Here is a 25,922-nt window from a genome sequence, read left to right as displayed (position 1 = left end):
GCCTTTGGAGCTTTGGTTTTCCTAGATATGGCTCCTATATCACTATCAATCAATCAATCAAATGTATTTATATAGCCCTTGTTACATTAGCAGATGTCACAAAGTGCCATACAGAATCCCAGCCTAAAACCCCAAACAGCAAGCAATGCAGATGTAGAACCACGGTGGCGAGGAAAAACTCCCTAGAAAGGCAGAAACATATGAAGAAACCTAGAGAGGAACCAGGCTCTGAGGGGTGGCCAGTCCCCTTTTGGCTGTGCCGGGTGGAGATTATAAGACTATATGTCAATTAAGGCCAGATTTTTCTCCAAGATGTTCAAACGTTCATAGATGACCAGCAGTGTCAAATAATAACCACAGTGGTTGTAGAGGTTGCAACAGGTCAGTACATCAGGAGTAAATGTCACTTGGCTTTTCATAGCCAGGCATTTAGAGGTTGAAATAGCAGGTGCGGTAGAGAGAGCGAGTTGAAAACAGCAGGTCTGGGACAAGGTAACATGTGCGGTGAACAGGTCAGGGTTCCATAGCCACAGGCAGAAGAGTTTAAACTGGAGCAGCAGCATGACCAGGTGGACTGGGGACAGCAAGGAGTCATCAGGCCAGGTAGTCCTAGGGCTCAGGTCCTCCGGGAGGGGAGGGAGAGAGGGAGAGAGAGAGAAATTAGAGGGAGCATACTTAAATTCACACAGGACACCGGATAAAACAGGAGAATAACACCAGATAAAACTGACTCTGAGCCGATGTGCCCTAGGAGGAAGTCCACTGTGTGCAGCTCACCCTGCACTAACATAAAGAACAAAAGCACATCTACTGCTAATAAGCTTCACAGTAAAGCAATGAAAACAAGTAAGCATCCCAGAAGAAAAGTGCTCAAAATAGCCCACGTTAACATATGTACAGTGAGGGAAAAAAGTATTTGATCCCCTGCTGATTTTGTACGTTTGTCCACTGACAAAAACATGATCAGGCTATAATTTTAATGGTAGGTTTATTTGAACAGTGAGAGACAGAATAACAACAAAAAAATCCAGAAAAATGCATGTCAAAAATGTTATAAATTGATTTGCATTTTAATGAGGGAAATAAGTATTTGACCCCTCTGCAAAACATGACTTAGTACTTGGTGGCAAAACCCTTGTTGGCAATCACAGAGGTCAGACGTTTCTTGTAGTTGGCAACCAGGTTTGCACACATCTCAGGAGGGATTTTGTTCCACTCCTCTTTGCAGATGTTCTCCAAGTCATAAAGGTTTCGAGGCTGAAATTTGGCAACTCGAACCTTCAGCTCCCTCCACAGACTTTCTATGGGATTAAGGTCTGGAGACTGCCTAGGCCACTCCAGGACCTTAAAATGCTTCTTCTTGAGCCACTCCTTTGTTGCCTTGGCTGTGTGTTTTGGGTCATTATCATGATGTAATACCCATCCATGACCCATTTTCAATGCCCTGGCTGAGGCAAGGAGGTTCTCACCCAAGATTTGACGGTACATGGCCCCGTCCATCATCTCTTTGATGCAGTGAAGTTGTCCTGTCCCCTTAGCAGAAAAACACCCCCAAAGCATAATGTTTCCACCTCCATGTTTGATGGTGGGGATGGTGTTCTTGGGGTCGTAGACAGCATTCCTCCTCCTCCAAACACGGCGAGTTGAGTTGATGGCAAAGAGCTCGATTTTGGTCTCATCTGACCACAACACTTTCACCCAGTTCTCCTCTGAATCATTCAGATGTTCATTGGCAAACTTCAGACGGCCCTGTATATGTGCTTTCTTGAGCAGGGGAACCTTGCGTGCGCAGCAGGATTTCAGTCCTTCACGGCGTAGTGTGTTACCAATTGTTTTCTTGGTGACTATGGTCCCAGCTGCCTTGCGATCATTGACAAGTTCCTCCCGTGTAGTTCTGGGCTGATTCCTCACCGTTCTCATGATCATTGCAACTCCACGAGGTGAGATCTTGCATGGAGTCCCAGGCCGAGGGAGATTGACAGTTCTTCCATTTGCGAATAATCGCACCAACTGTTGTCACCATCTCACCAAGCTGCTTGGCGATGGTCTTGTAGCCCATTCCAGCCTTGTGTAGGTCTACAATCTTGTCCCTGACATCCTTGGAGAGCTCTTTCGTCTTGGCCATGGTGGAGAGTTTAGAATCTGATTGATTGCTTTTGTGGACAGGTGTCTTTTATACAGGTAACAAGCTGAGATTAGGAGCACTCCCTTTAAGAGTGTGCTCCTAATCTCAGCTCGTTACCTGTATAAAAGACACCTGGACCTGGGTGCCAGAAATCTTTCTGATTGAGAGGGGGTCAAATACTTATTTCCCTCAATGAAATGGAAATCAATTTATAACATTTTTGACATGCGTTTTTCTGGATTTTTTTTGTTGTTATTATGTCTCTCACTGTTCAAATAAACCTACCATTAAAATTATAGACTGATCATGTCTTTGTCAGTGGGCAAACGTACAAAATCAGCAGGGGATCAAATACTTTTTTCCCTCACTGTAACTTAAGATACAAGGTTCATGAAATCAATAATTTGCTAGTAACAACACACTTAGATAATACATTTGATGATACAGTGGTAGCAATATAAGGTTATAACATCTACATAAAATATAGAAATGCCAATGGTGGATGTGTTGCTGTTTATATTCAGAACCACATTCCTGTAAAGATGAGAAAGGATATCATGTTAAATACTCTTGAAGTAATATGGCTGCAGGATCATCTGCCTCACCTAAAGCACATTATTGTCACACCCTGATCTGTTTCACCTGTCTTTGTGCTTGTCTTCACCCTCCTCAAGGTGTCGCCCATCTTCCCCATTATCCCCTGTGTATTTACACCTGTGTTCTCTGTTTGCCTGTTGCCAGTTCGTCTTGTCCCGTCAAGCCTACAAGCGGTTTTCCCGTACTCCTGTTTTGCTCTAGCCCATTTTCTCAGTTTTGACCACTCTGCCTGTCCTGGCCCTGAGACTGCCTGCCGTTCTGTATCTCGTGACACTGTTCTGGATTACTGACCTCTGCCTGCCCTTGACCTGTTGTTTGCCTGCCCCCTGTTTTTGTAAATAAACTTTTGCTATTTCGAACTGTCTGTATCTGGGTCTTATTCTGAGTCGTGATAATTCTGGTGGGAAGCTGCTATAGACCACCAAGTGCTACCAGTCAGTATCTGGATAACATGTGTGAAATGCTTGATAATTTATGTGATGTCAATAGAGAGGTATACGTTCTGGGTGATTTAAATATTGACTGGCTTTCATCAAGAGAAAGCTTCAAACTGTAACAAGTGCCTGCAACCTGGTTCAGGTTATCAATCAACCTACCAGGGTAGTTAACAGTACATGAATGAAATCATCAACATGTATTGATCACATCTTTACTAATGCAGCAGAGATTTGTTTGAAAGCAGTATCCAAATCCATCAGATGTAGTGATAACAATATAGTTGCCATATCTAGGAAAAGCAAAGTTCCAAAGGCTGGGCCTAATGTTGTGTATAAGAGGTCATACAAGAAGTGTTGTAGTGATTCCTATGTTGTTGATGTAAATAATATTTGTTGGTCCATGGTGTGTAATGAGGAGCAAACAGACACTGCACATGACACATTTATGAAATTGCTTATTCCAGTTAGTAATAAGCATGCACTTATTAAGAAAATGACTGGAAAAACTGTTAAATCCCAGTGGATTGATGAGGATTTGAAAAATGGTATGGTTGAGAGGGATGAAGCAAAATAAAAGGCAAATAACTCTGGCTGCACAACTGATTGGCAAACATATTGTAAATTGAGAAATCATGTAACTATACTGAATAAAAAGAAGAATAAACTACATTATGAAACAAACACAAATGACGTAAAGAATGATATTAAAAAGCTTTGGAGAGATTTAAATGAAATCTTGGGCAAAAAGGCAAACTCAGCTCCATCATTCATTGAATCAGATGGCTCGTTCATCACAAAACCCACTGAAATTGTCAACTACTTTCATTATTTTTTCATTGGCAAGATTCGCAAACTTAGACATGACAAGCCAGCAACAAACGCTTACACTCCACATACAAGCATATCTTAACAAATTCTGAAAGACAAGCATTGTAATTTTGAATTCCATAAAGTGAGTATGGAAGAGGTGAAAGAAATCTTATTGAAGATTAACAATGAAAAGGCAGTGGGGTCTGACAACTTCGATGGAAGATTACTGAGGATGATCGCGGACGATATTGCCACTCCTATTTGCCATATCTTCAATTTAAGCCTACTAGAAAGTGTGAGCCCTCAAGCCTGGAGGGAAGCCACAATTATTCCCCTACCTACCATAGTAAAGCCTGTGACGAGTACTGAGGATATGAAGAGGCAGGACGCAGACGCAGGAATTAAATTGTCAAGGTTTACTCAAACAATGACGAAGATAATTAACAAAGATAGAGTACATGACACGAAGCAAAACAATCACTCACAACATCCTACAGAACAGTTCAGGGCTAAATAGGGGTCGTGATGAGATGTGGTGCAGGTGCGCTGGAGGTGATTAGGGTGCATTGGGTTTCCATTCCGGTATTGCCGAGGTGGTACGCTCAGACCAGTGGCTCAGTAGACAGGCAAATCAGAGCGCCGGAGGGGAGCAACGGGAGGAGACATGACAGTACCCCCCCGGATGCGCGGCTTCAGCTGCTGGACGTCGCCGGCCAGGAGGATGACCCCGAGAACGAGGAGTGGGCCGGTCATGGAGGTGACGGTGGAAGTTCCGAATTAGGTTGGGGTCCAGAACGGGACACATCAGTAGCCAAGGTGGGCCACCAGTACTTTTGTGCAAGAGAATGCAGGGTGCGTGTAATACCGGAGTGCCCTGCCATAAGGGTGGTTTGTGCCCAGATCAGAAGGCGGTCCTGGATACTGGTGGGTACATACACGCGCCCCGGAGGGGCGTTGGCAGGCGCCGTTTCCTCCTGAGCCGCCAGGCAGGTGTCTTCATCCATATCCCAAACAACAGGTGCAACGATGAGAGACGAGGGCAGGATAGGGCCCCCCAGATCCTTCCTTTCTCCGGTATGGTGCATCCTGGAGAGAGCGTCAGCTTTCACATTCTGGGATCCTGGGCGGTAGGACAGAATTAATTGAAATCAAGTAAGAAATTGGGCCCACCTGGCTTGATGAGAGTTCATCCGGTTCGCTGCCCGTATGTGCTCCAAATTCCGGTGGTCAGTATGAATCCGGAATGGATAGACTGCGCCCTCCAGCCAGTGTCTCCATTCCTCCAGAGCGAGGACCACCGCGAACAGCTCCCTGTCTCCAACTCCATAGTTTCTCTCTGCGGGGGTAAGCTTTTTTGAGAAAAAGGCACAGGGATTCATTTTCTCTGGCTTACCGTGCTGCTGGGAGAGGACCGCACCCACGCCCTCCTCCGATGCGTCCACCTCCAGAATGAAAGGACGAGAGGGATCTGGGTGTTTTAGGATGGGCGGTGTGGTGAACCTCTCCTTCAGCCTCTTGAAGGCATCGTCAGCCTCAGGGTTCCAGGTCAGCTTCTGAGGCCCACCCTTAAGGAGAGAGGTGAGTGGGGCGCTATGGAGATCAAGAACCTGATGAAACGCTGGTAGAAATTGGCAAAGCCCAGGAAGCTCTGTAGGCCCTTCATGGTTGTGGGAATTGGCCATGACCTGACGGCATCCATTTTCACTCCTTCCATGAACACCCCCTGAGGACTGATCCTGTATCCTATGAAGGTGTTGGCCTATTGGTGGAATTCGCATTTCTCCCCTTTCACCAACAGGCTGTGTTCCCGGAGGCGGAGCAGGACAGCTCGGATGTCCCTGACGTGCTCCTCGAACGTAACCGATTAGATCAGGATATCGTCGATGTACACCACCACCTGTCTACTCAGCATGTCCCAGAACATGTCATTGAGGAAGGACTGGAACACAGATGGTGCGTTGGCGAGGCCATAGGGCATGACGCAGTATTCATAGTGGCCTGAGGAAGTGCTGAATGCCGTCTTCCACTCGTCTCCTTCCCGGATTTGGATCAGGTTGTAGGCACTCCTCAGGTCCAACTTGGTAAAGTACCGGGCCCCTCATAGCTGCTCGATGTCCGAGGGAACCAGTGTGGGAATGGTGATGGTGATGGGGAGAGTGACGTGTATAATGGTGCCTGACTCAAGGGGTTGATTGCCCAATGAGGTGACGTGCAGCGGAGATGGCAGTGGCACAGTGGGCAACCCCCATTCAGAAAACAACTCCCTATCTATAAGGTTCCCCGCTGATCCGGAATCTATCATTGCAGTAGAAATGGAAGATAAGGAATAACCAGTCACCGTTATGGGAACTAAAAACAATGGTTTTGTTATAGGAGATGACGTCACACTCACAGAGCTGCGACGGGAGTCATACCGCCTAGATAGGGAGCCGCCAAGAGATCTGTGTGCAGTGGTGGTGTAGGGGGTGCTGCCCACCTCCATGGGTGAGGACTCGGAATCAGGGCGGCTTCCATAGCTTAGATGGGGTGATCAAACACCGCCCTGAACCGAAAGAGGAAGGTGGGGTAGGGTAATGCCACTGCCTCCTCTCCTTCCCAGACTGCCGTGGCCCAATCCAGCGACCTTCCCCTTAAGAAGCGAAATCACCAGCGCTATCCTGGCTTGGTCAGATGGATATGCCCCAGGCGGACATGGCAGATAAAGTGAAACCTGTAGCAGGAACCCTCTACATTTAGAAGTTTTACCGTCAAAGTGCTCCGGTAGGGCGAGGGTTCCCGCAGAAGTGGGTGATAGCCCGGGGACATGTAGATTGGAGGCACTCGCCGCTCCCTGAGGTAGAACCGGAGCGCTGGGCAGATTATGCAGAGTTTGGAGCAGTTCCTGCATGGCGACGTTCAATTGGGCAAGCTGCTGCTGGTGCTGGTTGAGGCACTGGGAAACTCCTGCTGCATCCATTTTCGTTTGGTGTATGATTCTGTGACGAGTACTGAGTATACGAAGAGGCAGGACACAGACGCAGGAATTAACAAGGTTTACTCAAACAATGACAAAGAGAATTAACAAAGATAGAGTACATGACACGAAGCAAAACAATCAAACACAACATCCTACAGAACAGTGCAGGGCTAAATAGGGGTAGTGATGAGATGATGAGGTGCAGGTGCGCTGGAGGTGATTAGGGTGCGTTGGGTTTCCATTCTGGTGTTGCTGAGGTGGTGCGCTCAGACCGGTGGTTCAGTAGACCAGTGAATCAGAGCGCCGGAGGGGAGCAACGGGAGGAGACGTGACAAAGCCCCCTTATCTGGCACAAACAGCCGACCAATCAGCCTGTTACCAAACCTTAGTAAATTTAGGAAATAATTGTGTTTGACCAGATAAAATGCTATTTCACAGCAAACAAATTGACAACATACTTTCAGCATGCTTATAGGGAAGGACATTCAACAAGTACAGCACTTACACAAATGACTGATGATTGGCTGAGAGAAATTGATGATCAAAAGATTGTGAGGCTGTTTTGTTAGACTTCAGTGTGGCTTTTGACATTATCGATAATAGTCTGTTTCTGGAAAAACGTATGTGTTTTGGCTTTACAACCCCTCTTATATTGTGGATAAAGAGTTACCTGTCTAACAGATTACAGAGGGTGTTCTTTAATGGAAGCCTCTCCAACAATATCCAGATAGAATCTGAAATTCCCCAGGGCAGCTGTCTAGGCCCCTTTTTTTTCCATCTTTACTAACGACATGCTTGAGTAAAGCCAGTGTGTCTTTGTACGTGGTTGACTCAACACTATACACGTCAGCTACCACAGTGACTGAAATTTACATTTACATTTACGTCATTTAGCAGACGCTCTTATCCAGAGCGACTTACAAATAGGTGCATTCACCTTAAAGCCAGTGGGATCACCACTTCACAATGATTTATTTATTTATTTTTTAAATGTTATTAATTATTTTATTTTCATCTTATAATTTTATTTCTTTTATTTTTTGTAAATTTGTGATTATTTTTTTGTCTATTTTATTTTTCTATTTTTTTTATTTAAATTTTTTCTTTATTTTTGGGGGGTTTGGGTTGGGGTAAGGGGGGGGGGGTAGAAGGATTACTTTATCCTATCCCAGGTATTCCTTAAAGAGGTGGGGTTTCAAATGTCTCCGGAAGGTGGTGAGTGACTCCGCTGTCCTGGCATTGTGAGGGAGCTTGTTCCACCATTGGGGTGCCAGAGCAGCGAACAGTTTTGACTGGGCTGAGCAGGAACTATGCTTCTGCAGAGGTAGGGGAGCCAGCAGGCCAGAGGTGGATGAACGCAATGCCCTCGTTTGGGTGTAGGGACTGATCAGAGCCTGAAGGTACGGAGGTGCCGTTCCCCTCACAGCTCCGTAGGCAAGCACCATGGTCTTGTAGCAGATGTGAGCTTCAACTGGAAGCCAGTGGAGTGTGCGGAGGAGCGGGGTGACGTGAGAGAACTTGGGAAGGTTGAACACCAGACGGGCTGCGGCATTCTGGATGAGTTATAGGGGTTTAATGGCACAGGCAGGGAGCACAGCCAACAGCGAGTTGCAGTAATCCAGACGGGAGATGACAAGTGCCTGGATTAGGACCTGTGCCGCTTCCTGTGTAAGGCAGGGTCGTACTCTCCGAATGTTGTAGAGCATGAACCTACAGGATCGGGTCACCGCCTTGATGTTAGTGGAGAACGACAGGGTGTTGTCCAGGGTCACACCAAGGCTCTTCGCACTCTGGGAGGAGGACACAACGGAGTTGTCAACCGTGATGGCGAGATCATGGAACAGGCAGTCCTTCCCCGGGAGGAAGAGCAGCTCCATATGCCAAGGTTCAGCTTGAAGTGGTGATCCGTCATCCATACTGATATGTCTGCCAGACATGCAGAGATGCGATTCGCCATCTGGTTATCAGAAGGGGGAAAGGAGAAGATTAGTTGTGTGTCGTCAGCGTAGCAATGATAGGAGAGGCCATGTGAGGATATGACAGAGCCAAGTGACTTGGTGTATAGGGAGAATAGGAGAGGGCCTAGAACTGAGCCCTGGGGGACACCAGTGGTGAGAGCACGTGGTGCGGAGACAGCTTCTCACCACGCCACTTGGTAGGAGCGACCGGTCAGGTAGGATGCAATCCAAGAGTGAGCCGCGCCGGAGATGCCCAGCTCGGAGAGGGTGGAGAGGAGGATCTGATGGTTCACAGTATCAAAGGCAGCAGACAGGTCTAGAAGGACAAGAGCAGAGGAGAGAGAGTTAGCTTTAGCAGTGTGGAGAGCCTCCGTGACACAGAGAAGAGCAGTCTCAGTTGAATGACCAGTCTTGAAACCTGACTGGTTTGGATCAAGAAGGTCATTCTGAGAGAGATAGCAAGTGAGTTGGCTAAAGATGGCACGCTCAATAGTTTTGGAGAGAAAGGAAAGAAGGGATACTGGTCTGTAGTTGTTGACATCAGAGGGATCGAGTGTTGGTTTTTTGAGAAGGGGTGCAACTCTCGCTCTCTTGAAGACGGAAGGGACATAGCCAGCGGTCAAGGATGAGTTGATCAGCGAGGTGAGGTAAGGGAGAAGGTCACCGGAGATGGTCTGGAGAAGAGAGGAGGGGATAGGGTCAAGCGGGCAGGTTGTTGGGCGGCCTGCCGTCACAAGTCGCAAGATTTTATCTGGAGAGAGAGGGGAGAAAGAAGTCAAAGCATAGGGTAGGGCAGTGTGAGCAGGACCAGCAGTGTCATTTGACTTAACAAACGAGGATCGGATGTCGTCAACCTTCTTTTCAAAATGGTTGACGAAGTCATCCACAGAGAGGGAGGGGGGGGGGGGGGGGGGGGGGGATTCAGCAGGGAGGAGAATGTGGCAAAGAGCTTCCTAGGGTTAGAGGCAGATGCTTGGAATTTAGAGTGGTAGAAAGTGGCCTTAGCAGCAGAAACAGATGAAGAAAATGTAGAGAGGAGGGAGTGAAAAGATGCCAGGTCCGCAGGGAGTCTAGTTTTCTTCCATTTCCGCTCAGCTGCCCGGAGCTCTGTTCTGTGAGCTCGCAATGAGTCATCAAGCCACGGAGCTGGAGGGGAGGACCGAGCCGGCCGGGAGGATAGGGGACATAGAGAGTCAAAGGATGCAGAAAGGGAGCAGAGGAGGGTTGAGGAGGCAGAATCAGGAGATTGGAGGGAGAAGGATTGAGCAGAGGGAAGAGATGATAGGATGGAAGAGGAGAGAGTAGCGGGTGAGAGAGAGCGAAGGTTGCGACGGCGCATTACCATCTGTGTAGGGGCAGAGTGAGTAATGTTGGAGGAGAGCGAGAGAGAAAAGGATACAAAGTAGTGGTCGGAGACATGGAGGGGAGTTGCAGTGAGATTAGTAGAAGAACAGCATCTAGTAAAGATGAGGTTAAGCGTATTGCCTGCCTTGTGAGTAGGGGGGGACGGTGAGAGGGTGAGGTCAAAAGAGGAGAGGAGTGGAAAGAAGGAGGCAGAGAGAAATGAGTCAAATGTAGACGTAGGGAGGTTGAAATCCCCCAGAACTGTGAGGGGTGAGCCATCCTCAGGAAAGGAATTTATCAAGGCGACAAGCTCATTGATGAACTCTCCAAGGGAACCTGGAGGGCGATAGATGACAAGGATATTAAGCTTAAATGGGCTAGTGACTGTGACAGCATGGAATTCAAATGAGGAGATAGACAGATGGGTTGGCAGCAGAACGGTAGTTCCAGAGGCTGCCTGAGACCTGGAACTCCACGTGGGTGGTGCGTGCAGGGACCACCAGGTTAGAGAGGCAGCAGCCACGCGGTGTGAGGCGTTTGTGTAGCCTGTGCGGAGAGGAGAGAACAGGGATAGGCAGAGGCATAGTTGACAGGCTGCAGCAGATGGCTACAATAATGCAGAGGAGATCGGAATGAAATGAACTAAACATCTGGGAAAGGAGAGAGCGGGGCCTCCCTCACCACAACTCCCAAATCTAACTCTCCCAACTTCCACCTCAGAAACTATAATTGTTGTAAACTACAGCGGTTCAATGTTTTCTAGGAATAGACTAACTTAGTTTATTCAGCTAGCTAACTAGGTGCAGTATTATTCTGTGAAAATCGTCCGGGCACTTAGTCATAAGACGCCACAGCCAGCTAGCATGCCGGACTCCAACAACACGGTTTAGCGCCAATACTCGGCCACAACAAACCACTAGTGTATCAACACGCAAGCAGATCGTTCGTGTCCGTGTCTAACGTTGTGGGTTAGTCACGACAGCTTGAGCGAGTCCGTCGTCAACTTATTCAGCCAGTTAGTTAGCTAGAATAGTTAGCAAACTAGCTAGCCATTGCTTTCAGACAAAGAAGAACCCCTCCTTTCACGGCACGAACACACAGAGAGAGCCAAACTAACGTTAACTAGTCACCCATGTCCCGAATTCCTTGAACGACTCGGGCTATCAATATGTAAAAAACAAAACACAAATGTAGGTTATGACTTACCCCTAGCAGCTACTGTTAGCTAGCCAAGTGCAAAGCTAGCCACTGAATTGACTCAGCCAGTTCGCGTCTGTTCGCTCGGTTGTTCCAGCTATTGTTTACTAGTAGCTATCCAGGTAGCAACAAGCTAGCTAAATTTCAAGCACAGTAGCCACTTGCTACCTAACGTTAACGGTTCAGACAATGAGGTTAGAAAACAGCTGAATGGTAGGCAATTATTGTATGTAATCATTGTAGGCAGCCAGCTGGCGTAATTACAGGCACTCTCAGGCGTGAAACAACTATACCGTTGCTAATAGCTACTCGCCAGCTAGTCCAGGTGGTGGGTTAGCTAGCTAGCTTCGTGCTACACCGGGCACCGCCGAATACAATACAAACCTACAATAATTATATACAACAACCCACGATAACTACCTACAATACCTAACTACAATCTAAATACATAGTTTAAGCCTTACTCGACAAAGCCCAAGCTATGTATAAAGCCAAGCTTACCCGACGCCAAGCTTACCCGACGACCTCCTCCTTGTGAAATGACAGCAATACTTAATAATAATATGCCATTTAGCAGACGCTTTTATCCAAAGCGACTTACAGTCATGTGTGCATACATTTTTACATATGGGTGGTCCCGGGGATCAAACCCACTACCCTGGCGTTACAAGCGCCATGCTCTATCAATTGAGCTACAGAGGACCACTTAACAAAGAGCTGCAGTTAGTTTCAGAATGGTTGGCAAGGAATAAGTTAGTCCTAAATATTTCAAAAACTAAAAGCATTGTATTTGGGACAAATAATTTACTAAACCCTAAACCTCAACTAAATCTTGTAATGAATAATGTGGAAATTGAGCAAGTTGAGGAGAATAAATTGCTTGGAGTATCCCTGGATTGTAAACTGTCATGGTCAAAACATATTGATACAACAGTAGCTAGGATGGGGAGAAGTCTGTCTATAATAAAGCGCTGCTCTGCATTCTTAACAGCACTATCAACAAGGCAGGTCCTACAGGCCCTAGTTTTGTCACACATGGACTACTGTTCAGTCGTGGGGTCAGGTGCCACAAAGAGGGACTTACGAAAATTGCAATTGGCTCAGAACAGGGCACCACGGCTGGCCCTTGGACGTACACAGAGAGCTAACATTCATAATATGCATGTCAATCTCTCCTGGCTCAAAGTGGAGGAGAGATTGACTTCATCACTACATTTGTGAGAGGTATTGACATGCTGAATGAACCGAGCTGTCTGTTTGAACTACTGGCACTCGGACATCCATGCATACCCCACAAGACATGCTACCAGAGGTCTCTTCACAGTCCCCAAGTCAAGAACAAACTATGGGAGGCGCACAGTACTGCATAGAGCCATGACTACATGGAACTCTATTCCACATCAAGTAACTCATTCCAGCAGTAAAATTAGATTAAAAAAAAACAGATTAAAATACACGTTATGAAACAGCGGGTACTGTGAAGCAACACAAACATAGACACATGCATACATACACACACGATAACATACGCACTATACACACATGTACACATGGTTTTTGTGTTATAGATATGTGGTAGTAGAGTAGAGGCCTTAATATGTTGTGAAATCTTTTCTGAATGAATTGTAATGCTGCCTTGGCAGCAGCTAATGGGGATCCATAATAAATACAAATGCAAATACATGTTTATTATTTCATTCCTGTGCTGTTTGTAACTATCCTGGTAAGTTGACTGATAAACAGGCACTGGTTTCAGTTTTCATCTTTTTCTTGAGTGGGCAGCTTGATGAAAGCCAGTCAATATTTAAATCACCCATAAAATATAGCTCTGTTGATATCACAAACATTATCAAGCATTTCACACATAATCTCCAGATACTGATTGTTAGCACTTGGTGGTCTATAGCAGCTTCCCACAATAATGGGCTTTAGGTGAGGCAGAAGAACCTGTAGCCATATTACTTCAACAGTATTTGACATGAGATCCTCTCTAAGTTTTACAGGAATGTGGTTCTGAACATAGGCCACAACACCACCCCCATGGTCTTTTCTGTAGATGTTATAACTATGTATTGCTACAACTGTATCAAAGGTATTATCTAATTGAGTTTCAGAGATAGTCAGAGTTAGGGTTAGCGTTATGAATGTAATCTGTTACTAGCAAGTTATTGATTTCATGAACCTTATTTCTTAGACTATATATGTTAATGTGGGCTATTTTAGGTATTTTCTGGGTTGCTTGATTTTTAATTTTTTTATTTACTGGGAAGCTTATCAAAAGTAGACATGCTCATGTTATTTATGTTTTCGCTGATAGTGCAAGGTGTGCTGCACATAGTGGACTTCCTACTGGGGCACACCGCCTCAGTGCTAACAGTATATCTCTGGTTCATAGGCACATGATTACTGCATACAATAGCTGTAGGATCAGCAGAGGCATTCAAGGCAGTTAGAAGGACATAAATTAGGTTACTTACATTGTGTCTGCCAACGCATGACAACTCAACAACACAGTGGTAGGGATTAACTGAGCTGGGCTTGGGTCATTGATAAGTCATTGTCTCAACACAGACTTGAAATGCATGGACAGAGTCCAGGAGCCAAGATGATCTGGATGGATTCCTGTAGAGCATCTTCTGTTTCCAGAATGTGTCAAAATTATCTTTAAAGTGATTCCAACAGCGCTACAGTAATCTTTTAGCCAGGTGTGTAATGCCAGCAGCCTGCTGAATCTGTCACACCCGCAGCCCAACGATGGAAATAATTGTCCGCTTTTTGGAATCTTTCGGTGCTAGAATCAGTTCTTTAAAATCAATTTTTAGAAGTTCCAAGCTAGCCCTCCTAATGTTGTTTGACTACGACAGCGTCAGCTCCTGGCAGATGTCGTAGAAAGGTTGCAAGCAGCCTTGTAATGTCCTGTACTCCAGGATAGCACAGGGTTTTTGCCCTGGGAACGAAGATGTTTCTTACCATCGAACTGCCGATGATGACAGCTGGTGCAATGGCTGAGGAGATCCGACCGTTCTTTCGCCTTGAGTGGTTTCGCAAGGACGGTGGGGCCCGATGGACCCGAGCCAGCTGTAGTATCCATCGTGGATGATGAATGGGCCTGAGTCTCAGACAGCCTCACGGTCTGATGAGGGTGGGAGCTCTGAGGATCTGAAACCGAGGTAGAAGCCACTGGAGAGGGAGACAGAACAGAGGACGAAGAAGCAGTTACCTCCGGATCCGAGCTCGAATCGGAAGCCCCCAGGGAAGAAGGTGCCGGAACCTCTGGATTTAGGGTGGCGAAGCTTTCAAGTCTGTGTCCAGTCCGGGCTTAACATCTCCAAGGAGGCCCTGTTGCCAGAGGACGCGAGTGACATATCTCCGTGGCTGGTTGGTAGGATCAAGGGGGAGACCCCTTTGGGGAGGGATCCCTGCAGAGTACCAGCCAGTTGGCTGTGGAGAGCTGACACGGCGGCGACACTTCCACCAGGCCAAAGCGGCATCCGGCTATTGGGGTAGAAGAGAAAGAAAAAGTAGGCAGGCGTGGATTCCCCAGTGGCTTGTGTAGGTTCGCTACTTGTTTGCTAAGAGTAGCCACTTCAAATCTGGAGTCCCCTTCAAGCAAACAGTTGCTACATTGAATTAATTCGTTTTTTTACGATGTGAAAAATGAATGGCGGTGTAGTGCATTATAACTCAGGCTAGAAAAACAACAACACTCTCAGTTAACATTAAAGACACAAACGTTTCAAAAGAGAAACTACCTCTACCGCTCTCTCTACCTCTACCCCTCTCTCTCTCTCTACATCTCTCTCTCTCTCTCTCTCTCTCTCTCTCTCTACCTCCTTTACTCTTCTCTTCTCTGTGACTTTAGCTCTAAACCAAAGGATGGCCTCGGTGTGCCAATGGAGTGGTCACTGTGATTCACTGCTATCAAACTATACTTTATGTTGGCATTAAATTGATGGTTCCAGCCAAGCCCAGAGAAAATGCACATAAAATTGAGACTAACTGTGTGATAATGCTCCTCGTAAACTGGTCTAAGAGCTCTATAACTTATAACGTCCTCAACTTCAATGGTCACACTCTCTCAGAGCCAACATGCATACGGATCATCTAGGAAATAAAGTATACCCATTTGGATTTTAGAGCCTGTCTCTATTTTCAAATGACTAACTGTTTCTGGTACTTAAGTCTTATTGTCTAGAGTATTCCTACAGTATTGTTTTTCCCTTGCTGTAATATCATGAATGTGTGTATACAGGGGAGTATGGTGTATGCGTTTGTGCATGTGTGTGTGTGTACAGAAGCTGCCAATGCGTCAGCTGATTGAGAGGTGAGTTATGTGTGAGCAGCTTTACTGTGTGTCGTAACACCAAGACATTCTCCCGCTAACGCTCAACACTTTCACCCTCCCGTCAGTATCCATAAATCATCTATTCTCCTGAGCCTCTCATCTCTTTTCTCCTTTCCTCCCTGCTCTTCTGCAGATGGCTTTACAGGTTTTATTATCTACCATTACAGCGCTAGAAGACTATGTCTATCAACCTGTACTGGTCTGGTCTGGACTTCAGTGCACCGCGGTGTATAAGCAAGATCAGAGAGACAATGGAGAGTTGAGAGAGCATGCAGAGAGACCAGAGAGAAATACAAAAAGGACAGAGATTATACCAGCTGTAGGCTTTGCAGGAGCCGGATGTACCGATCACCTCCACAGACTCCAGAATCATAATCAGCCAATGATTGAGCAGGAGAGACACACATGCAGACAAACACACACATACACACAGGATGATATCCACGCAGCTCTAGCATATGTTGTAAACTGTAGGGTGAGAGAGGAGGGTAATGGATGGTTGGTGGGCACATGCTGACGTGTTATTGTTTTATAAAACATTGCCTGTGCATGCAAGAGCGCAGGGGAGAGAGTGTCACCGCCTTGATGAATGACCAGGGGATAACATCTTCACTCCTAACCCCCCACACACACGTACATACGTACCGTACATAAACACACATTCAGAAGCAAAGCCATACAGTGCATTCGGAAAGTATTCAAATCCCTTGACTTTTTCCAACTTTTATAACGTTACAGCCTTGTTCTAAAATTGATTAAATAGTTAGTTTTTCCCTCATCAATTTACACTCAATACCCCATAATGACAAAACAAAAACAGGTTTTTAGAAATTTTTGGAAATGAATTACAAATAAAAAAAACGAAATATCACATTTAAATAAGTATTCAGACCTTTAACTCAGAGCTTTGTTGAAGCACCCTTGGCAGCGATTACAGCCTTGAGTCTTCTTGGGTATGACGCTACATGCATGGCACACCTGTCTTTGGGGAGTTTCTCCTATTCTTCTCTGAAGATCCTCTCAAGCTCTGTCAGGTTGGATGGACAGCGTCACTGCACAGCTATTTTCAGGTCTCTCTAGAGATGTTCGATCGGGTTCAAGTCTGGGCTCTGGCTGGGCCACTCAAGGACATTCAGAGACTTGTCCCGAAGCCACTGCTGGGTTGTCTTGGCTGTGTGCTTAGGGTCGTTGTCCTGTTGGAACGTGAACGTTCGCCCCCAGTCTGAGGTCCTGAGCGCTCTGGAACAGGTTTTGATCAAGGATCTCTCTGTACTTTGCTCCGTTCATCTTTCCCTCGATCCTGACTAGTCTCCCAGTCCCTGCAGCTGAAAAACATCCCCACCAGGTTTCCTCCAGACGTGACGCTTGGCATTCAGGCCAAAGAGATCCATCTTGGTTTCATCAGACCAGAGAATCTTGTTTTTCATGGTCTGAGAGTCCGTTAGGTGCCTTTTGGCAAACTCCAAGCAGGCTGTCATGTGCCTTTTACTGAGGAGTGGCTTCTGTCTGGCCACTCTACCATAAAGGCCTGATTGGTGGAGTGCTGCAGAGATGGTTGTCCTTCTGGAAGGTTCTCCCATCTCCACAGAAGAATTCTGGAGCTCTGTCAGTGTGACCATCGGGTTCTTGGTCACCTCCCTGAACCAAATGCCCTTCTTCCCCGACTGCTCAGTTTGGCCGGGCGGCCAGCTCTAGGAAGAGTCTTGGTAGTTCCAAACTTCTTCCATTTAAGAATGAAGGAGGCCACTGTATTCTTGGGGACCTTCAATGCTGCAGAAATATTTTGGTACCCTTCCCCAGATCTCTGCCTCGACACAACCCTGTCACTGAGCTCTGCGGACAATTCCTTTCACCTCATGGCTTGGTTTTTAATCTGACTTGCATTGTCAACTGTGGGACCTTATATAAGACAGGTGTGTACCTTTCCAAATCATATCCAATCAATTGAATTTACCACCGGTGGAGTCCAATCAAGTTGTAGAAACATCTCAAGGATCATCAATGTAAACAGGATGCACCTGAGCTCAATTTCGAGTCTCATAGGAAAGGGTCTGAATACTTATGTAAATTAGGTATTTCTGTTTTTATTTTTAATAAATATGCAAACATTTCTAAAAAAGTGTTTTCGCTTTGTCATTATGGGGTATTGTGTGTCGATTGATGAGGGGGAAAAAAAATCATCAATTTTATAATAAGGCTTTAACATAAAAATATGTGGAAAAAGTCAAGGGGTCTGAATACTTTCCGAATACACCGTAAATACTTTCTCTCCCTCGTTCCCTGTCTCTCTCTCTCACACACACACACACAGTGGCAGCAACAGCAGATGGTAGTCGTAATGTACTAAACTAGTCTAAAGGTCCAGATGTGTGTGTGTCCCCTTCTCCTGAGATATACTTTTGGTGGTTTCATCTTTCATCTTAAAAAAACAAACATATTCTAGGTATCTGTAGATCTCATAGTCTCCTATTCATTAGTTTCATTGGTCCTAAACCCAGGACAAACAGAGTCCTTCAGTCCCAGCTATGACAATGACCCTTCCCAGCCATGACCACTAACTAAACATGAAAGCTGCACATCAATCAGGAGCATACAAGCTACATGGGTTGCAACCTCCAGACAATGAGAGCGAACTGAAGAGGTCAGTAATAAGCAGTGGTCTGGCTTCAAACCCCCGGCACACAGGCCTTACGACATACACTCAAACACAACATCAAGGCCTTGGCAACACAAAATAATACCATAGCACAGTCCTGGCAACACAAAATAACAATGATCAAACAATGTCACAACACAGAAGCACACAAGAGAGATACACTCTAAGACTTCTGTAATTTCAAAAATATCAGTTTCAGGCGTCAACCTCATGCTATCAGGTTAGACACATGAAGCTCAACTATTTTAGTAAATATCTTCTTGAAGCGGCTGTGAAGTGGAATAATATTTTCAGCAGCTGCTGGGTAGGTACCTTGCCTTGGTAGAGCATGGCGCTTGTAACGCCAGGGTAGTGGGTTCGATCCCCGGGACCACCCATACGTAAAAATTTATGCACACATGACTGTAAGTTGCTTTGGATAAAAGCGTCTGCTAAATGGCATATTATATTATTATATTATTTATTGCTAGCCAACGTTGAATTATTGCATGTTTCCTTAGCTAATGTAGATAGATAGCTGGGTAACGTTTGCTAATTAGCTAGCTAGCTCAAATTGACAAAAGCCATTTCGGTCTGTTCTAAATTGCTCGTAACTATCTAGCCGTGCGATCTAGAAAAACATCACCCAGAGAATATTGTGATTTTAGGCTGTATCGCAAGCCTCTGAGTGCCATAGAGAATACACTGAGCTTAGATTTGTGACCATTATGTTTCCACCATTACTACAGATAAAATGACGACTTTTTTCCAGCAGTTCAAAAAATGACCCATATTTATTTTAATTGACAGGCCGCATTTGACACATAAACCACATTTTGTGCCGTACTCGCAAGACGCTAAATCGACCAGTGCACCATATTGTATCAACCTAAGGTGCAGTACCAATGGTCAGCTGTAGCCTAACACAGTGTCGGCGGTGGAAACTAGTAACGTGGCGTATTTTCCCCTCCCAGGATTCTACAGTATTTCAAGTAGGATAGCAGCCTACACAAGAAATAACTAATATTGGTAGCCATCTAGATGTCACTGTGATATATTCTACTCAATGGGGAGAGCATAAATTGTTAAAACACTGGGACAGAGTTCTCCTTAGCTGTCACAACCCTGTGTTATTTGGTTCACTTGGCTCTCATCTGCGTGACATAAATAATTGTTTTGTAGGCCAAGATTGTCCATATTGCCTCTCCCTCTAATCATTTGTCTGATAAAAAAAAAACATTGTTCCATAATGTTACAGTATTAGCTAAACCTGTTCACTTTACCAGTAGTTCGCAAACATTTGGTGGAACAGATGGAAAGGAAAATGTGAGTCTGGTAAAATAATCTGTGATACTGTGTAGGCTATAGCAATGTTGTATTAGTTTGATAGGGTTTGAAGTAGGTGTATCTGGCTGTCTTATTTGTATTTGATCAATGCCTCAATTGATTTCATAAACTATATGCCTTCGGAAATTATTCAGACCCCTTGACTTTTTCCAAATGTTGTTAGGTTACAGCCTTATTCTCAAATGTATTAAATTGATATTTTTTTCTTCTTCAATCTATACACAATACCCCATAATGACAAAGCAAAAACAGATTTTTTGATTTTTTTGCAAATCTATGAAAGAAAATAAAAACAGAAATATCACATTTACATAAGTATTCAGACGTTTTACTCAGTACTTTGTTGAAGCACCTTTGGCAGCAATTATGATGCTACAAGCTTGGCACACCTGTATTTGGGGAGTTTCTCCCATTCTTCTCTGCAGATCTTCGCAAGCTCTGTCAGGTTGGATGGGGAGCGTTGCTGCACAGCTATTTTCAGGTCTCTCCAGAGATGTTCGATCAGGTTCAAGTCCGGGCTCTGGCTGGGCCACTCAAGGACATTCAGAGACTTGTCCCGATGCCACTCCTGCGTTGTCTTGGCTGTGTGCTTAGGGTCGTTGTCCTGTTGGAAGGTGAACCTTTGCCCCAGTCTGAGGTCCTGAGCGCTCTCGAGCAGTTTTTCATCTCTGTCCTTTGCTCCGTTGATCTTTGCCTCGATCCTGACTAGTCTCCCAGTCCTTGCAACTGAAAAACACCCGCACAGCATGCTTCACCATAGGGATGGTGCCAGGTTCCTCCAGACGTGACGCTTGACATTCAGGCCAATGAGTTGAATCTTGAGAATCTTGTTTCTCATTGTCTGAGAGTCATAAGGTGCCTTTTGGCAAACTCCAAGCGGGCTGTCATGTGCCTTTTACTGAGGAGTGGCTTCTGTCTGGCCACTCTACCATAAATGCCTGATTGCTGGAGTGCTGCAGAGATGGTTGTCCTTCTGGAAGGTTCTCCCATCTCCACAGAGGAACTCTAGAGCTCTGTCAGAGTGACCATTAGGTTCTTGGTCACCTCCCTGACCAAGGCTCTTCTCCTCTGATTGCTCAGTTTGGCCAGACGGCCAGCTCTAGGAAGAGACTTCTTACATTTAAGAATGATGCAGCCCACTGTGTTCTTGGGGACCTTCAATGATGCAGAGATTTTTTGGTTCCCTTCCCCAGATCTATGCCTCGACACAATCCTGTCTCAGAGCTCTACGGCAATTTCTTCGACCTCATGATTTTGTTTTTGCTCTAACATGAACTGTCAACTGTGGGACCTTATATAGACAGGTGTGTGCCTTTCCAAATCATGTCCAATTAATTTAATTTACTAAAGGTGGACTCCAATCCAGTTGTAGAAATATCTCAAGGATGATCAATGGAAACAGGATGCACCTGAGCTCAATTTCGAGTCTCATAGCAAAGGGTCTGAATACTTATGTAAATAAGGTATTTCTGTTTTTAATTTTAAGACATTTGCTAAAATTTCTAAAAGCTTGTTTTCACTTTGGCATTACTGGGTATTGAGTGTAGATTGCTAAGGATTTGTATTTATTTAATCCATTTTAGAATAAGGCTGTAACGTAGCAACATTTGGAAATGGTCAAGGGGTCTGAATACTTTCCGAAGGCACTGTATGCTGTAGGTTCAAATCAACCCAAGATGATGAATCCTGAAGATGGAACAAAGTGCATGACAAGGTGGCCCAGAGGAAGCCAGCTGTTTTTTCTCAATCCCTACCTTGCTCCATTCTTCCAAGAGCTCACTGATTTTGAATGAAGACCTCTAATGAGGAAAGTACACATACACACGACACCAGCTTGATATGTCCCTTGTCCCCTGTCTTTTTTCCCACAGAGTAACAGCCCTGGTGCTCTCAGTCTCTCATTCTATTCTTTATTTTTATATGCTTGTCCTAGGGGTGAGAAGAGCTGACAAATCAGAATTGAGGAGATTTGTTACGTAGCCCCATGAGGAACACCTGATGCTGCGTTGACTTCTCTCTCCTGGAAGCTCTCTGGCCCAAACTGTCCTGTTGTGTGTTTCACCTCCTCTGGACCCCCTTGCCCCATATCATAGACCGGGCTGCATCACAGCCTGGTATGGCAACTCCACCGCCGCGGACCTTAAGGTGATTCAGAGGGTGATACACGCAGCCGAACGCACCATTGGGTACACACTGCCTGCCCTCCAGGACACCTACAACACCAGGTGTCGCAGGAAGGCCAAGAAGAACATCAGGGACCTCAGCCATCCGAGCAATGGCCTCTTCTCCCCGTTTCCATTACTCAGATGTGTTTGGCACAGGAGCGTTATGGTGAAAACTGGAAGACTGGCCAATAATTTCTACCCCCAGACCATCAGGCAGCTGAATAGCCACCACTACCTTATTTGGTTACATATGTGTTAGCTTCTTGTTACTTCTATTGTCAATTCTGTTGTTAATTCGTTTTTAATTTGAATAAATGTATTTTATGTACACATGTATTGTTTTTCTTACATTTGGATTTCAGGTAGAATTTCACTGTAAATTTACAGCATTATCCTGGCACCACAGTTGCCAGCTTATACTGTAATTTTGCTTTACAGTACTATTTTCCTTACTGTAAAACATTACAGCATCCCTGTAAATTTACAGTGAGGATGCTGTAATATGTCTTCACAGTAAGGAAAATCGTACTTTAAAACATATTCCAGCATCTCTGCTGTAAAGCTAAATTACAGCATTAAGCTGGCCACTATGGTGAAAGCACAATGCTGTAAATGTACAGGAGAGAGAGAGAGAGAGAGAGAGAGAGAGAGAGAGAGAGAGAGAGAGAGAGAGAGAGAGAGAGAGAGAGAGAGAGAGAGAGAGAGAGAGAGAGAGAGAGAGAGAGAGAGAGAGAGAGAGAGAGAGAGAGAGAGAGAGAGAGAGAGAGAGAGAGAGAGAGAGAGAGAGAGAGAGAGAGAGAGAGAGAGAGAGAGAGAGAGAGAGAGAGAGAGAGAGCGCTGACAGTCTATTATCCGAGGTATATAGAAAAGCATTTAGGGATGGATAGGACACACTAAACCTTCAAGCAGTCCCACGGGGGAGACGAGGAGTGATAGGAGAGGGGGAAGGGTGAGGAAGATGGAGTATTCTGTCCCCGCCCCTCTCGGAGTTTCAGAGTTGTGTATCCCGGCAACGGCACTGGGGGTGTGACCCAGCACCACATGGCTCCATTCAAACTCTAACCAGAGCCAAACGGACTAGTGATCTACCACAAACAGACACACACACCACACACACACATATATACACACTCACACTACACCCTCCCAACTGGTTTAACCCAATCGGAAATGTATAGTAAATGTAAAAAAATGTTGGACATAGTGTGGCATTTCCGGTAGGGTACCTTCACAGGTACCTCCTCACCTTAATCCCCAGTGTCCACCCATTGTTGTCCTTCATCCATCGTCTCCATCATCCCCTTACACCTTCACAGTGAAAGCCAGGTGTATGAGTCTGGGCCAACTGCCTGTGTTTGGGGTCCCACAGGGCACCCTGTTAGCTCTGACAAAAGAGCCATCAGCAGCCCCCGCACGCACGTATTCCCTCATGTCAATCATTCCTTAATTAGGATAATACATTGATGTTCCCCTCCCTCCCTTTTTTCTTTGGAAATTAGTATTTAATGATTGGTTTGAGGATGAATTATACAATAATGATATCTATTTGGAATGGCACCATTAGTCATTTCTGCGACTGATAAAAATATTTTTTATTAGTTTGAGGAACTGTTGGTGAACCAAAATTTGATTGAGCTCAAAATAAACTCTAAACATGTCAATACAAATAAAATGTTCTTCAAACATAGCCTAAGTCCTGGGGCCTGTTGCACAAAACTAGGATAAGGGATTAAGCCAGGATATCTTGGTGATCCTGGCTCAATTGATCCGTAATCCGGTTGCACTAAAGATGGATAGGGGGCAGGAGGATATGTTATGGTATAAATTACCATGGAGATTTATTCTGTGGAGCTAGCCTGCTCCAGACCAGGCTAAATTCCAGGATCTATTTAATCTCATCCCTAATGTCAGTCAGCAGTCACCACAAATGGAAACCAATAGTTATTTCACTGCTCACTATACATTGTTATCACATATAACTAGACCCACTGTCATTATTTAAACGTTTGTGATCATTAATTTCAATGATTTTGGATAAAAAATGATTTTTAGATGATGTTGCTATCATTAGATAATTTACAGTTTCCCATAGACTATAAGGCTATATATAAAATGATAGAATATTAGGGCCACAGAGGGGAAAAAAACACAAGTCATAATATTGTAACCAGTTGTTTTAAAGGAGGACAGTTGTTAAAATGACAGATGTGGGGCATTTCGTGAAATTGTACTTCAGTATGGTTTCATAAACAAAGACATGCTGATGTGCCAGAATATTAAGTATCACATTGTCATAAGTATCAAAACTGTAAAAACAATATGTAGCTTTTCTGCAGAAAGAACCAGCCTCATAAATGTATGACTTTATCCTTTTTCTTCAGTGTGGCCCTAGTACTCTGTCATATAAACAAATACACATTCCATATGAATATAAAAACACAATGTGTAACATTATGTTCCTTTATTGAATAAGGACAAAACAAAGCAGGTAAACCATCAGCTCCTTTCGAAACTGAAGTCACAGTGACTCTACAAGATGGAAAGCACAGAATCCAAGCATATTATACAAAATGATACATACACATTCAAAGGTCTGTATATAACACACCCTGCATGTCTGCACACTAAAATAAATGCAGGACAAATCCATACACATCAACTGAACAGACAAATGAATGGATGCAGTAGCCTCCCTGCAGCCTTGTATTACACACAGTATACCGCACAAACATCATAAGAGGCCAAATTCGTAAAAAAACGAACCCAAAAAAACCCAAATTCCTCTGCCACCGCAGGACATATTTAACCAAAATTGAAAGCACACATACTAACTAAAATAATTCAACACATATTGGTCCCTCAGCAGCCGACCACTGTCGTCATCAGGGAAGATTGCCGGATTGTCCCAGTCCATGGCTGGTGGCACTCTGGGGGCCCTCTCCTTCCTCAGGCAGGCCACATTGTGGAGGACAGCACAAGCCACAGTAATATCACATGCCCTAACAGGGCTGACCCTTAATTTGTGAAGGCAGTGAAAGCGTGCCTTCAGGAGGCCAAAGGTCATTTCAACTCTGGCCCTGGTCCTGGCATGGGCATGGTTGTAGGCCTGCTGTGCTTCCTGGGGGTCTGTGAAAGGTGTCAGGAGAAAAGGCTGGCAGCCATACCCCCTGTCTCCCAGCAACACACCAGAGAATTCACCTGTCAACACAAAATCTCATCATTACTACCTCATAAACACAGTGATATTCTTGACACAGCCATGATGGTTATAAATAGGGGTTGTGTGGCTTACCTTGTGATAGGCACTGATAGATTTCAGAGGCCCGAAAGATTCTGGAGTCATGGACTGAGCCAGGCCATTTTGCCACAACATTGCTGATCACACAGTCAGCATTGCAGACCATCTGAAATCATAAGATGAGGAATATTACACCAATCAATGCACATCACTGGCAATGCAGAGTGTTCGTCAATGGACAATATCAAAAAGTTATGTTCACCTGAACATTAATGCTGTGAAAGGATTTCCTATTCACAAAATCGGCCTCATGGGCACCTGAGGGGGCTTTTATCCTTATGTGTGTGCAGTCCACTGCACCAATGACATTGGGGAAACCTGTCACACAAAGTAATGAGTATCCTACTATGTGTTAACAGTTGTCCTGTAATTTGTAGATCCTCTTACCTGCAATCCTATAGAACTCCTCTTTGATGTCACAGAGTCTTCTGTGGCCAGGGAAGGAGATGAAGACATCTGCTAATGCTTTGATAGCCAGACACACACTCCTTATTGTGCGGTAAATTGTGGCCTTGTTCAGCTGTTCTGCATCCCCCACTGAGTACAGGAAGGCTCCACTAGCAAAAAAGCGCAAGGCCACACAAACCATTTGCTCCACACTCAGTGCATGGCTCCGTGCAGTGCGGTGCTTAATCCTGGGACCCAGTAGTCTGCATAGATACCTGATGCCATCTGCAGAAAACCTGTATCTTTCATATAGATGGTCAT

Source organism: Coregonus lavaretus, assembly GCF_964263955.1.
Source record: "Coregonus lavaretus genome assembly, chromosome: 14".
NCBI lineage: Eukaryota > Metazoa > Chordata > Actinopteri > Salmoniformes > Salmonidae > Coregonus > Coregonus lavaretus.
This window is presented reverse-complemented; position numbering follows the sequence as displayed.